At 39.4% G+C, this 13179-nt stretch overlaps 1 long non-coding RNA gene across 2 annotated transcripts in view; it reads right to left on the reverse strand.

Moving 5' to 3' along the window:
- Positions 1-2310: 2310 nt before the first annotated feature.
- Positions 2311-13179, reverse strand: part of LOC129529346 (uncharacterized) — a 139921-nt gene continuing 129052 nt past the window's right edge. For both annotated transcript variants that reach the window (XR_008674843.2, XR_010132407.1), the window contains exon 4: positions 2311-2572. This is a non-coding gene — a long non-coding RNA (uncharacterized lncRNA). The remainder of the gene's footprint in view (positions 2573-13179) is intronic.

The following is a 13179-nucleotide window of genomic DNA, read 5'->3' on the forward strand; positions in this document are numbered from 1 at the left end:
ATGTGCAAAAATCACAAGCATTCATATACATCAATAATAGAGAGCCAAATCATGAGTGAACTCCCATTCACAATTGCTACAAAGAGAATAAAATACGTAGGAATACAGCTAACAAGGCACATGAAGGACCTCTTCAAGAAGAACTACAAACCACTGCTCAAGGAAATAAAATGGGGCAAAGAAATGTAAAAAAATTCCATCCTTATGGATAGGAGGAATCAATATTGTGAAAATGGCCATACTGCCCAAAGTAATTTATAGATTCATTGCTATTCCCATCAAACTACAATTGACATTCTTCACAGAATTAGAAAAAAAATACTTTGAAATTCCTGTGGAATCAAAAAAGAGCCTATAGCCAAGACAATCCCAAGCAAAAAGAACAAAGCAGGAGGCATCACACTACCTGACTTCAAACTATGCTTAAGCTGACAGGCAACAGTAGCCAAAACAGAATGGAACCGACACCCAAACAGACATATAGACCAGTGAAACAGAATAGAGACCTCAGAAATAAGACCACACATCTACAACCATTGGATCTTTGACAATCCTGGGAAAAACATGCAATGGGGAGAGGATTCCCTATTTAATAAATGGTGCTGGGAGAAATGGCTAGCCATACGCAGAAAACTTAAACTGGACCCCTTCCTTACACCTTATACAAAAATTAACTCAAGATGGATTAAAAACTTAAATGTAAAACAAAAACCATAAAAACCCTAGAACAAAATCTAGGCAAAACCATTCAGGACAAAGGCATGGGCAAAGATTTTATGATGAAATCACCAGAAGCAATTGCAACGAAAGCTAAAATTGACAAATGGGATCTAATTAAACCAAAGAGCTTCTGCACAGCAAAAGAAACTATCATCAGAGCAAACAGGAAACCTAGAGAATGGGAGAAAAATTTTGCAATCTACCCATCTGAGAAAGGTCTAATATCCAGAATTTACAAGGAACTTAAATAAATTTACAAGAAAAAAACAACAACCCTATCAAAAAGTGGGCAAAGGGCATGAACAGAAACTTCTCAAAAGAAGATATTTATATGTCCAAAAAAACATATGAAAAAAAGCTCAACATCACTGATCATTGGAGAAATGCAAATCAAAACCACAATGAGATACCATCTCAGGCCAGTCAGAATGAGTAAAAAGTCAAAAAATGACAGATGCTGGCAAGAGATAGGAGAAATAGGAATGCTTTTACACTGTTGGTGGGAATGTAAATTAGTTCAACCATTGTGGAACACAGTATGGCGATTCCTTAAGGATCTAGAACCAGAAATACCATTTGACCCAGCAATACCATTACTGGGAATATGCCCAAAGGAATATAAATCATTCTATTATAAATAAACCTCTATGTTTATTGTGGCACTATTCACAATAGCAAAGACAAGGATCCAACCCAAATGCGCATCAATGATGGACCGGATAAAGAAAATGTGTTACATATATGCCATTGAATACTATGCAGCCATAAGTAGGAATGAGATCATATCCTTTGCAGGGGCATGGATTACATTTGAATCCATCATCCTCAGCAAACTAATACAGGAACAGAAAACCAAACACTGCATATTCTCACTCATAAGTGGGAGCTGAGCAATGAGAACACATGGACACAGGGAGGGGAACATCACACACAGGGGCCTGTCAGAGGGGAAAGGAGAGGGAGAGCATCAGGACAAATAGCTAATGCATGCAGGGCTTAATACCTAGGTGACAGATTGATAGGTGCAGCAAACTACCATGGCACACGTTTACCTGTGTAACAAACCTGCACATTCTGCACATGTATCCTGGAACTTAAAATAAAATAAAATAAAATAAAATAAAATCTTCTTTGAAATATTTAATATTTGATAAATGAATACAGAAGAGTTATAAGTATCTCGTTTGTGTAACATTTATTTTAATCAAAGTAAATCTTTCTTTTTTTAACCTTCTTTTCCATGGAATACTATGCAGCCATAAAAAACGATGAGTTCATGTCCTTTGTAGAGACATGGATGAAACTGGAAATCATCATTCTCAGCAAACTATCGCAAGAACAAAAAAACCAAACACCGCATATTCTCACTCATAGGTGGGAATTGAACAATGAGAACACATGGACACAGCAAGGGGAACAAAGTAAATCTTTCGATGAATTAAGTTGCTTTGGAATTTTGGCTTAAAGAAATTATGCATCTTTTCTTTCACCTTACTGCCATGAAGAACATAATATATGTTAGTTTCTGATGAGTCAGAAACCACTCTAACGGTTAGTAGTTTTCAAACAACAATAATTTATTATTTCATATGATTCTTATTCTGGGCTGTTTCAGCTGAAGCTGGATGGTCTAGGATGGCTTCAGGCAGTTGACTCAATGTCACCTTGAGTGATGGAGGTGATTTGGCTATAATCATCCAGGAGGCTAGCCAGGGCTTGTTCACATGATGGCAATTGCAGACTTCCAAGTACAGAAAATGAGAGCAAGCTCCAATATGCAAGTCTTTTAAAGCCTCTGCTTGTATCATATTTGTTCATGTCTCATTGACCAAAGTAATTCACAGGACCAAGCCTAGAAAGAACAGGTAGATTCATGAAATAGACCAACCATTGATGGAAGGAACTACAAAATCAGGTTGTAAAATGATATGTATAAAGAGATGGAACATTTGTAGCAATTTTTAAAATCTACTGCAGACTGTTTTCAGCCACAAATTATTTCTCCTAAATGAAAAATATGCTTACTTCCAGAATTTCAATAGTCTCATTCAATTATGTCATCGGGTTCAAAGTCCAGGTTCTTATAATTTGTTTCTAATATAGGTATAAATGTGACCCATTGGATGCAGCTGCTCTTCATCCAGAGACTTATAAACTAAAAATGTAAGTTACCTGTGGTCAACCAACCTAATATACAAGGGTGAGATGGGAGCAGAGTAATTGTAATAGATACTTCTGATCAGAAAAATGAGGAATGGGAGGCATAGAGCAGCCATTGGTCTAACCAATTCTGAAATCCATCCAGGCACATGTTAAAAGGATCCCCTGCTCTAAGTCTGTGTAAGCTCCTTGAGTGAGTTCTATTTCGGCTCCTTGAGAGTGATTTGTCTGTCTGTTTTCTCTGGATCTCTTGCCTCTACCTCTAGGATTTTCATCCTTCAAACTAGAAATGGCCATGATTCTCAGTCTGATTTCTGCCCCCAAAATGTTGGAAGCCTAGAAATCTTTCTTTTTGTAATTGATTTTAGTCCAAGCTGGCAGTGATTTGTTAGTATAATGGTCTTTAAAAACTCACGGATTGCCTATGAATCTGATTTACATCTATTGTATGTAATTTCTAAAATTCTCCACTTCCAAAATTCACATCTAAATCATTTCAAAACAGGCCTTCCTCCACTTTAGATGTGGTAGGCTGCTATGAAAAAAAAATGCCCTTAGAATTATTAGGAGACAATTTATCTTGCTGAGGACTCTTCTGTCCACCTTAGAACTTTTAGAGGTTTTTTAAAAATGGATCTTATAACCAGCCACATCTTTGTCTGTCTTTATACTAGGCCATTTCCTACTTTGTGAATTTTTACCAACGTGGGAGACAATTTATTTTTTGACCCAGCAATTCCTGGCTTCTTTTTATTTCTTCTAAAATCTGCTTGTAAACAAAACTGTTCATTTTTAAACTTATTCTGTTTCCATATTATTATATGCAGCTAACAGGGGCCAGTTGACACACTCAGCATCTATCATCAAATCTTTTTAGAGGCACAAGTTCATTAGGTACATTTTCCATCTTGCAAGTTTCTGCAGATGAAAGCTTTGCGAAATATTCCACTATAGCACAACTTTGTCTGCCACTGTCTCAGCCTTCACTAACAGTTTCTTCACTGTTTTTTCAGCCTCCATCCAAAGCCAATACTACGTATTTTAGTATTTTATTAGATGTTTTAGGTTTTGTTATAGCAACACCCCACACCGGGTACTAGTTTTTATATCAGTTAACTTCTGTTGTGTTAAACAACAATTTGCTTTAGACAGTAAATATTTATTTTTTATGCTTCAGCGGTTCACCTGGCTGGTTGTTGGTTCTTCTCTGAGCCAGATTCATTGGTGCTTGGTTTTCAGATAGCCTCATTCATGTATCGGGCAGTAGGCTTGCTGTAAGTTGGATAGTGGCAATGCCTTTGCCAACTGTTTCTTCATCCAGCAGGTTTACCTGGACTGATTCAGTGATTACAACGTTCTCAAGATCAGAGACAGCAGTCTCATTTTGGTTTTTAGCCACTGCTTATGTCACTTTTGATATGTCCCTTTGCCCAAAGCAAGTCACATGGCCAAGCCCAGATTCAAGAAACAGTGCAAAGTTTCCACCTTCTGACGAATGGAACTGCAAAGTCACATTACAAAGGGAAGGATGCATAAAAAGGCAGAAGAATGTCCAGCCATTTTTGCAGTCTATCACAGCAAGCATATTTTATGTAAGACCTGAGTATAATTTTTTATTGCTAATCTAATCATTAGAGTTTGCTAAATTTCCTATGCTATGTTTATGGGAAAGATTATTATTGTTTCCATAAATTATGTAAGGTTATGAGAATATAAACATATGTGTTTAACTGAATTGAATTATAAATATTAATACCCTTTAAAAGAACTTGTGAAGTGGAACCTATGTTGCAAATCCTGTGAACTTAATCACTAATACTCTGCCTACTCTATCTTGGTGAAATTATAAAAGGTTATCTCTCTGAGAAACAGTTTATATACATTTTGATTGTGTTGTTCTGTAGGGGCAATTTAAATGCAATTTCCAAGATTATTAATTGACTTTAAGACTTTGGGCTAGTATTAAATTAAGTTAATAAACAAGTAATCCCTCTAATTAAAGTAAAAATTTCAGCAAGTAAAATGCATCATCTTACGCTGATCAGTTAATATTTTAAAGCTAAAGTTGAAAGCTTTAATTTAGCATCTGATCATACATTTTTATAAGGTTATGTAAACATATCCAAATTACTAGACAAATAAAGCTTGGTATGATAAAGAGTAGAGGATTAATATTTTAAAATTGGTCTGGAAGTATTTAGCCTTTTCGTAAAAAAGGCTAATGGATTATTCTGTGTAATCAGCCCAGATTGCAGAGTTTCCTTAACCCATCAGAATTCTCTCTACTGCAATCCTGTTAAGTTTTCATCCTACTTATAAATTATTTGATAATAAACAATAAAATGTTTCACTTCTGAAATAAGTAGTTGTTTTATGTTACCTTCTTCTATTATTTAATATACCATCACTCTAATAGAACCCAAGACTACAATAATTTACCCATGACTTCTCATATTTTGATATAGTGATCAGTGTCCTCTCACCAATCTTTTTGATATTGCCTTTCCCAAACTCAAGCATGAAATTTAAAATAATAAAACTGTTTAGATATATTTGACATCCTTACTCTTTTGTGCAATATTTGCTCATTTTCCTTCTAACGAGGAGTGACTAGAAATAATTGGATAGGTTTGGTATTTTCTATTGTTTATTAGATCACCACAATTGTGAAAGAGGGCCATTCTATTTGTCAAACCAACAGTATAGGAAGAGCTGTCAAATCAAAAAGAGAAGCTCAACTTCCATAGGTCAATTATGTACAAGTAAGATACTGTTAATAAGAACTTATTTCCAGTCATTCGGTTTCAGGATAGACTGAAGTGTTCTCACGTTCATGTGCAAAGCCTGGCATGATATTGCTAGAACAAATCGATTCTTTAAAATGTTGTCTTTAGGTTTTTAATACCCTTCTCAGCTGGCTGCACATGTAACACATATTCTACTGAATGGCTTGAAAGCTCTGGAGGTTTTTCAGTGTCCCTAGTGTTCACATTATGTTCTTATATACAGGGTAAACTTTAACTGGATCCTTTCTAAAAAATGATAGATTATGCCTCAACAGGAAATTTTAATCTCCTCTGTTCTTATATTTTTGGTGACTATTATAAAATTTACAGTGAGCATTCAGTCATATCATAAAACATGTTCCCCCCAACCACAACATTGCCCTTAAAGCTCATGCTATATAAGCTATAGGAAAGAAATTACATCTTTTGGAGGAAACTTCTAAGGAATGATAATGTCAGTAAGGACTATATCAGCTACTGTAGGCTCTTGGTAGTTAAAGGAGTAGATTAATGCTTACAAGAGTCCCGGTATAAGCTGACATTACCACCTGCCAGACTATGCCAGAGGACTAAATCAGAATTTCCAAAACACCATCGTCCAGGAGTGGATGGCTTCCTGCATGCTTATTGATGCCTTTGGTTCTGAAGGGATAAAAATTAATTATGCGAGACTAAATGAAACTGATAACAATATTTCAGTTGTTTTTTGTTTTTGGTTTTGAGACGGGGTCTCAGTCTATCACCCAAGCTGGAGTACAGTGACATAATCATAGCTCACTGCAGCTTCAACTTCCCAGACTCAAGGGATCCTCCCAGCTTAGCCTCCCAAGTAGTTGGGACCACAGATGGATACCACAATGCCCAGCTAATTTTGACTTTTCTGGAGAGACGGGGTCTCCCTCTGTTGCCCAGGCTAGTCTCAACCTCCTGAACTCAAGCATTCCTCCTGCCTCAGCCTCCCAATGTGCTGAAATTACAGGCATGAGATATCACATGTGGCTTAATTGGTATTTTTAATTGAAATATTGATGGTATTGTTTATAATGTTCAAAATTCTGATGGTCATCTGGAGGAAGTCTTTTTCCTTTTTATCATATATGTAAAACCCTTGTTTCAGCAAAATAAATTTGTACAAACTGGAATAAAACACTTTTATAATTTCCTCTAACTCACCATTCAGAATTCAAGAAAGGTGTTCTATGAGAAATATTAAAAAATTATAACCCTATGAAGCAAAGATGGATAATTATGTAGAATATTAATGCTTATTGATGGTTTTGTCTGGAAAACTGTTCAAAATGTTTTCAAAAATGCTCAAACTGGCATTAAAACCTATATTAACAGATGTACTCTATATTTATGAAATTTTTACTCATACTTCCTACCAGGATAAAATCAGATAAAATATGTAAGAAATATTACATTTAAAGGCAAATCTTATTTAATTAACTAAGACAAGTCCACAGTTAAATAAAAAGGACAGTGTGTAAATAATGCCTATAAAATCATTTCAAGACATTTCTCTCCACCTACTCTGTAGCTCATTGAGCTTATCCTTACATGTACTCAAGACATCACTTTCTAGAAAATGAGAAACATTGGTAAACTTAGGGATCTCAAATTTGGATTTGAGGGGAATTTTCCTATAGTTAAAAGCACTGAGGGTAAAACACAAAAGAGGCAAATTGAATGGTTCTTGGTTCTACTCTTTGGAATACAGGAACTGGTGAAAACAATAAAGGTATTTATGATACAATAAATGTGACTTGAAAAATGTCACCAGGGGATCTGCAAAGCTAATAAATAAAAGTAAATTCCCTAATCTTAATATTGTATGATTCTAGCTATGTTAAATATTGTAACAAGAATGTCTTTGAATATTTATCAAACTGCAAATCAAGAAAACAGTTCTGAAGGAGAAATACATAAATTAATACTACTGAATCAAAATATTGGAAAGCAAATTTGTGGTCAAATTTGTGCCTTAGGGAGGACTATGACTACAATTAGGGTCTGACTTCACTCTTTCCAACTTACTTTTTTTTTTTATTAAATCTTTTCTAAGACATGGTTTATGATTTAGAGATGGGCCCTGAAAAGCAGAAGCTTTCTCTTATCAGCCATTTCTACAAAGGTAATGAAAAGCAACAGAATCCTTATGAAATCCCTGTTTCCTGAAACAAGCTCTAAATGAGAGAGGGTGTTTTGCTACACAAACCCCGGGAAATTCTGGTTTTGTTTTCCTGAAGAAACCAACCCAAAAATTATGATATCAAAATGTTTGATGGTCAAATAATAATTTGAACTATAAATGCTCTGATTTTTCTCTGATTATTCTGTTAGCCTACTTGAAAGCTAAATACCCTTGCATAATATCCATATGAAAACCTTTACTCAGCAACCAAAATTACCTATTTGGATTTCTTATTTTTAATAAGTAAAAATGATTTGTTGTTTGTCATTAGAGTTATTTGTATGCATACATATAAATATGGGTACAATTTCTGACTATATGGAAATCAACATATTCCTACACTCATGCCATGTCTTCTATGAGGGCTCCTACTGTGCTGATTTTACCACCTGTTGTCGGCAGACTAATGCACTTTCCACCCAAAGATGCCCATGTCCTAATCTCCAACTGGTGAATACGTTAGGTTATATGGCAAAGGGAAATTCAGGTTGTCAATGAAATTGAGGTTGCTAATCAACTGACCTTAAAATGAGGAAATTTTCTTACTGGGTGGGGCCAATCTAATAACAGGTGGGGGATAAGTCAAATTCAGAGAGATATTTGAACATGCTATGCTGCTGGCATTGAAGGTGGCAGAAGCAGCCATAAGCCAGGGAATGTTGGTGGTCACTAGAAGCTGGGAAAAGCAAGGAAATAGATTATCTCCCAGAGACTTCAGAAAGGAATACAACCCTGATGACGCCTTGATTTAGCCCAAGGGGACCCATTTCAGACTTCTGAAGTCAAGAACTGCATGATAATAAAACATGTGTTGTTTTAAGCCACTAAAGTTGTGGTTATTTATTATAACAGGTATAGCAAATTAATACACTTCAGTATTTCTGATACCCATTAGGATAATAGCCCAAATCCCTCCCATGTCCTAAGAGGCATTGCATAAACAAGTCCCTTCTTCCCCTCTCATGGCATCTTGCCACATTCCTCTCTTTGTTACTGTGCTCAAGCAATGCTAACATTCTCTCATTTCCTTGAATGTGCCAAATTCTTCTACCAGAGGATGTTTGCCCTTGCCACTCCTTTGTCTAGATTGTTTCTCCTCCTACTCTTTGCTAGATTGGCTCTTTCTCATTCTTCAAGTTGTGGGTGTATGTCATCTTTACAGTAAGGCATCTGTGACCACTCTTAAAATATCTCACACACACACATGCATACATACAGAGCTTTTCTTGTATTCTTATTGTCAGGCCTCTGAGCCCAAGCTAAGCCATCATATCCCTTGTGACCTGCACGTACACATCCAGATGGCCGGTTCCTGCCTTAACTGATGACATTCCACCACAAAAGAAGTGAAAATGGCCTGTTCCTGACTTAACTGATGACATTGTCTTGTGAAATTCCTTCTCCTGGCTCATCCTGGCTCAAAAACTCCCCCACTGAGTACCTTGTGACCCCCACTCCTGCCCTCCAGAGAACAACCCCCCTTTTTCCTTTACCTACCCAAATCCTATAAAAGGGCCCCACCCCTATCTCCCTTTGCTGACTCTCTTTTCGGACCCAGCCCACCTGCACCCAGGTGAAATAAACAGCTTTATTGCTCACACAAAGCCTGTTTGGTGGTCTCTTCACATGGACGCGCATGAAATTTGTTGCCGTGACTCAGATCGGGGGACCTCCCTTCGGAGATCAATCCCCTGTCCTCCTGCTCTTTGCTCCGTGAGAAAGGTCCACCTACGACCTCAGGTCCTCAGACCGACCAGCCCAAGAAACATCTTGCCAATTTCAAATCCAGTAAGCGGCCTCTTTTAACTCTCTTCTCCAACCTCTCTCACTGTCCCTCAACCTCTTTCTCCTTTCAATCTTGGTGCCACACTTCAATCTCTCCCTTCTCTTAATTTCAATTCCTTTCATTTTCTGGTAGAGACAAAGGAGACAGGTTTTATCCATGGACCCAAAACTCCGGTGCTTGTCACAGACTAGGGATGGCAGCCTTCCCTTTGTGTTTAATCATTGCAGGGATGCCTCTCTGATTATTCATCCAGGTTTCAGAGGTGTCAGACCACGCAGGGATGCCTGCCTTGGTCCTTCACCCTTAGTGGCAAGTCCTGTTTTTCTGGGGGAGGGGCAAGTACCCCAACCCCTTCTCTCCATGTCTCTACCCCTTCTCCACTTTTCTGTGGGAGGGGCAAGAACCCCTCAACCCCTTCTCCTTCACCCTTAACAGCAAGTTCCATTTTTCTAGGGGGCAAGAAACCCCAATCCCTTATTTCCATGCCCCGACCTCTTATCTCTGCACCCCAATCCTTATTTCTGTGCCCCAAAGTCTTATCTCTGCACCCCAACCCCTTATTTCCACACCCCAACCCCTTTCCCACTTTTCTGGAGGGTAAAAACCCCTGAACCCCTTCCCTCCATGTCTCTACTCTCTCTTTTCTCTGGGCTTGCTTCCATCACTACAGGCAACCTTCCGCCCTCCATTCCTGCTTCTTCTCCCTTAGCCAGTGTTCTCAAGAACTTAAAACCTCTTCAACTCTCACCTGACCTAAAACCTAAATGCCTTATTTTCTTCTACAATGCCACTTGACCCCAATACAAACTCAACAGTGGTTCCAAATAGCCAGAAAATGGCATTTCCATTTTTTCCATCCTACAAGATCTAAATAATTCTTGTCGTAAAATAGCCAAATAGTCTGAGATGCCTGACGTCCAGGCATTCTTTTACACATCAGTCCCTCCCTAGTCTCTGTTCCCAATGCAACTCGTCCCAAATCTTCCTTCTTTCCCTTCCACCTGTCCCCTCAGTCCCAACCCCAATGTCGCTGAGTCTTTCTAATCTTCCTTTTCTACAGAACCATCTGATCTCTCCCCTTCTAGCCAGGCCAAGCTACGTCCTAATTCTTCCTCAGCCTCCGCTCCTCCATCCTATAATCCTTTTATCACCTCCCCTCCTCACACCCTGTCCGGGTTACAGTTTACTTCCGTGACTAGCCCTCCCCCACCTGCCCAGCAATTTACTCTTAAAAAGGTGGCTGGAGCTAAAGGCATAGTCAAGGTTAATGCTCCTTTTTCTTTATCCCAAATCAGACAGCGTTTAGGCTCTTTTTCATCAAATATAAAAATCCAACCCAGTTCATGGCTCATTTGGCAGCAACCCTGAGACGCTTTACAGCCCTAGACCCTAAAAAGTCAAGAGGCCGTCTTATTCTCAATACACATTTTATTACCCAATCTGCTCCCGACATTAAATAAAACTCCAAAAATTAAATTCCGGCCCTCAAACCCCACAACAGGACTTAATTAACCTCGCCTTCAAGGTGTGCAATAATAGAGGCAGCCAAGTAGCAACATATTTCTGAGTTGCAATTCCTTGCCTCCACTGTGAGATGAACCCCAGCCACATCTCCAACACACAGGAACTTCCAAACGCCTAAACCACAGTGGCCAGGTATTCCTCCAGAACTGCCTCCCCCAGGAGCTTGCTACAAGTGCCAGAAATCTGACCACCAGGCCAAGGAATGCCCACAGCCTGGGATTCCTCCTAAGCCATGTCCCATCTGTGTGGGATCCCACTGGAAATCAGACTGTTCAACTCACCTGGCAGCCACTCCCAGGGCCCCTGGAACTCTGGCCCAAGGCTCTCTGACTGACTCCTTCCCTGATCTTCTCAGCTTAGCGGCTGAAGACTAACACTGCCCAATCACCTCGGAAGCCCTGTAGACCATCACGGACACCGAGCTTTAAGTAACTCTCACAGTGGAGGGTAAGTCCGTCCCCTTCTTAATCAATACAGAGGCTACCCACTCCACATTACCTTCTTTTCAAGGGCCTGTTTCCCTTGCCTCCATAACTGACAGCCAGGCTTCTAAACCTCTTAAAACTCCCCAAACTGGTGCCAACTTAGACAATACTCTTTTAAGCACTCCTTTTAGTTATCCCCACCTGCCCAGTTCCTTTATTAGGCCGAGACACTTTAACTAAATTATCTGCTTCCCTAACTATTCCTGGACTACAGCTATATCTCATTGCTGCCCTTCTTCCCAATCCAAAGCCTCCTTTGCATCCTCCTCTTGTATTCCCCCACCTTAACCCACAAGTATAAGATACCTCTACTCCCTCCTTGGCGACCAATCCTGCACCCCTTACCATCTCTTTAAAACCTAATCACCCTTACCCTGCTCAATGCCAATATCCCATCCCACACCATGCTTTGAAAGGATTAAAGCCTGTTATCACTCACCTGCCACACCATGGCCTTTTAAAGCCTGTAAACTCTCCTTACAATTCCCCCATTTTACCTGTCCTAAAACCAGACAAGCCTTACAGGCTAGTTCAGAACCTGCACCTTATCAACCAAATTGTTTTGCCTATCCACCCCATGGTGCCAAACCCATATACTCTCCTATCCTCAATACCTCCCTCCACAATCCATTATTCTGTTTTGGATCTCAAACATGCTTTCTTTAATATTCCCCTGCACCCCTCGTCCCAGCCTCTCTTTGCTTTCACCTGGACTCACCCTGACACCCATCAGTCCCAGCAGCTTACCTGGGCTGTGCTGCCACAAGGTTTCAGGGACAGCCCTCATTACTTCAGCCAAGCTCTTTCTCATGATTAACTTTCTTTCTACCCCTCCGCTTCTCACTTTATTCAATATATTGATGACCTTCTTCTTTGTAGCCCCTCCTTTGAATCTTCTCCAGAAGACACACTTCTGCCCCTTCAGCATTTATTCTCCAAAGGATATCAGGTATCCCCCTCCAAAGCTCAAATTTCTTCTCCAACCGTTACCTACCTCAGCATAATTCTTTATAAAAACACACGTGCTCTCCCTGCCGATCGTGTCCGGCTAATCTCCCAAAGCCCAATCCCTTCTACAAAACAACAACTCCTTTCCTTCCTAGGCATGGTTGGATACTTTCGCCTGTGGATACCTGGTTTTGCCATCCTGACAAAATCATTATATAAATTCACAAAAGGAAACCTAGCTGACCCCATAGATCCTAAATACTTTCCCCACTCCTCTTTCCATTCCTTGAAGACAGCTTTAGAGACTGCCCCCACTCTAGCTCTCCCTGACTCATCCCAATCCTTTTCATTACACACAGCTGAAGTGCAGGGCTGTGCAGTCAGAATTCTTACACAAGGACCGGGATCGCGTCCTGTAGCCTTTTTGTCCAAACAACTTGACCTTACTGTTTTAGGCTGGTCGTCATGTCTCCGTGCAGCGGCTGCTGCCGCCCTAATATGTTTAGAGGCCCTTAAAATCACAAACTGTGCTCAACTCACTCTCTACAGCTCTCATAATTTCCAAAATCTATTTTC

The sequence above is a fragment of the Gorilla gorilla genome, chromosome 22 (genome assembly GCF_029281585.2).
Source record: "Gorilla gorilla gorilla isolate KB3781 chromosome 22, NHGRI_mGorGor1-v2.1_pri, whole genome shotgun sequence".
Lineage (NCBI taxonomy): Eukaryota > Metazoa > Chordata > Mammalia > Primates > Hominidae > Gorilla > Gorilla gorilla.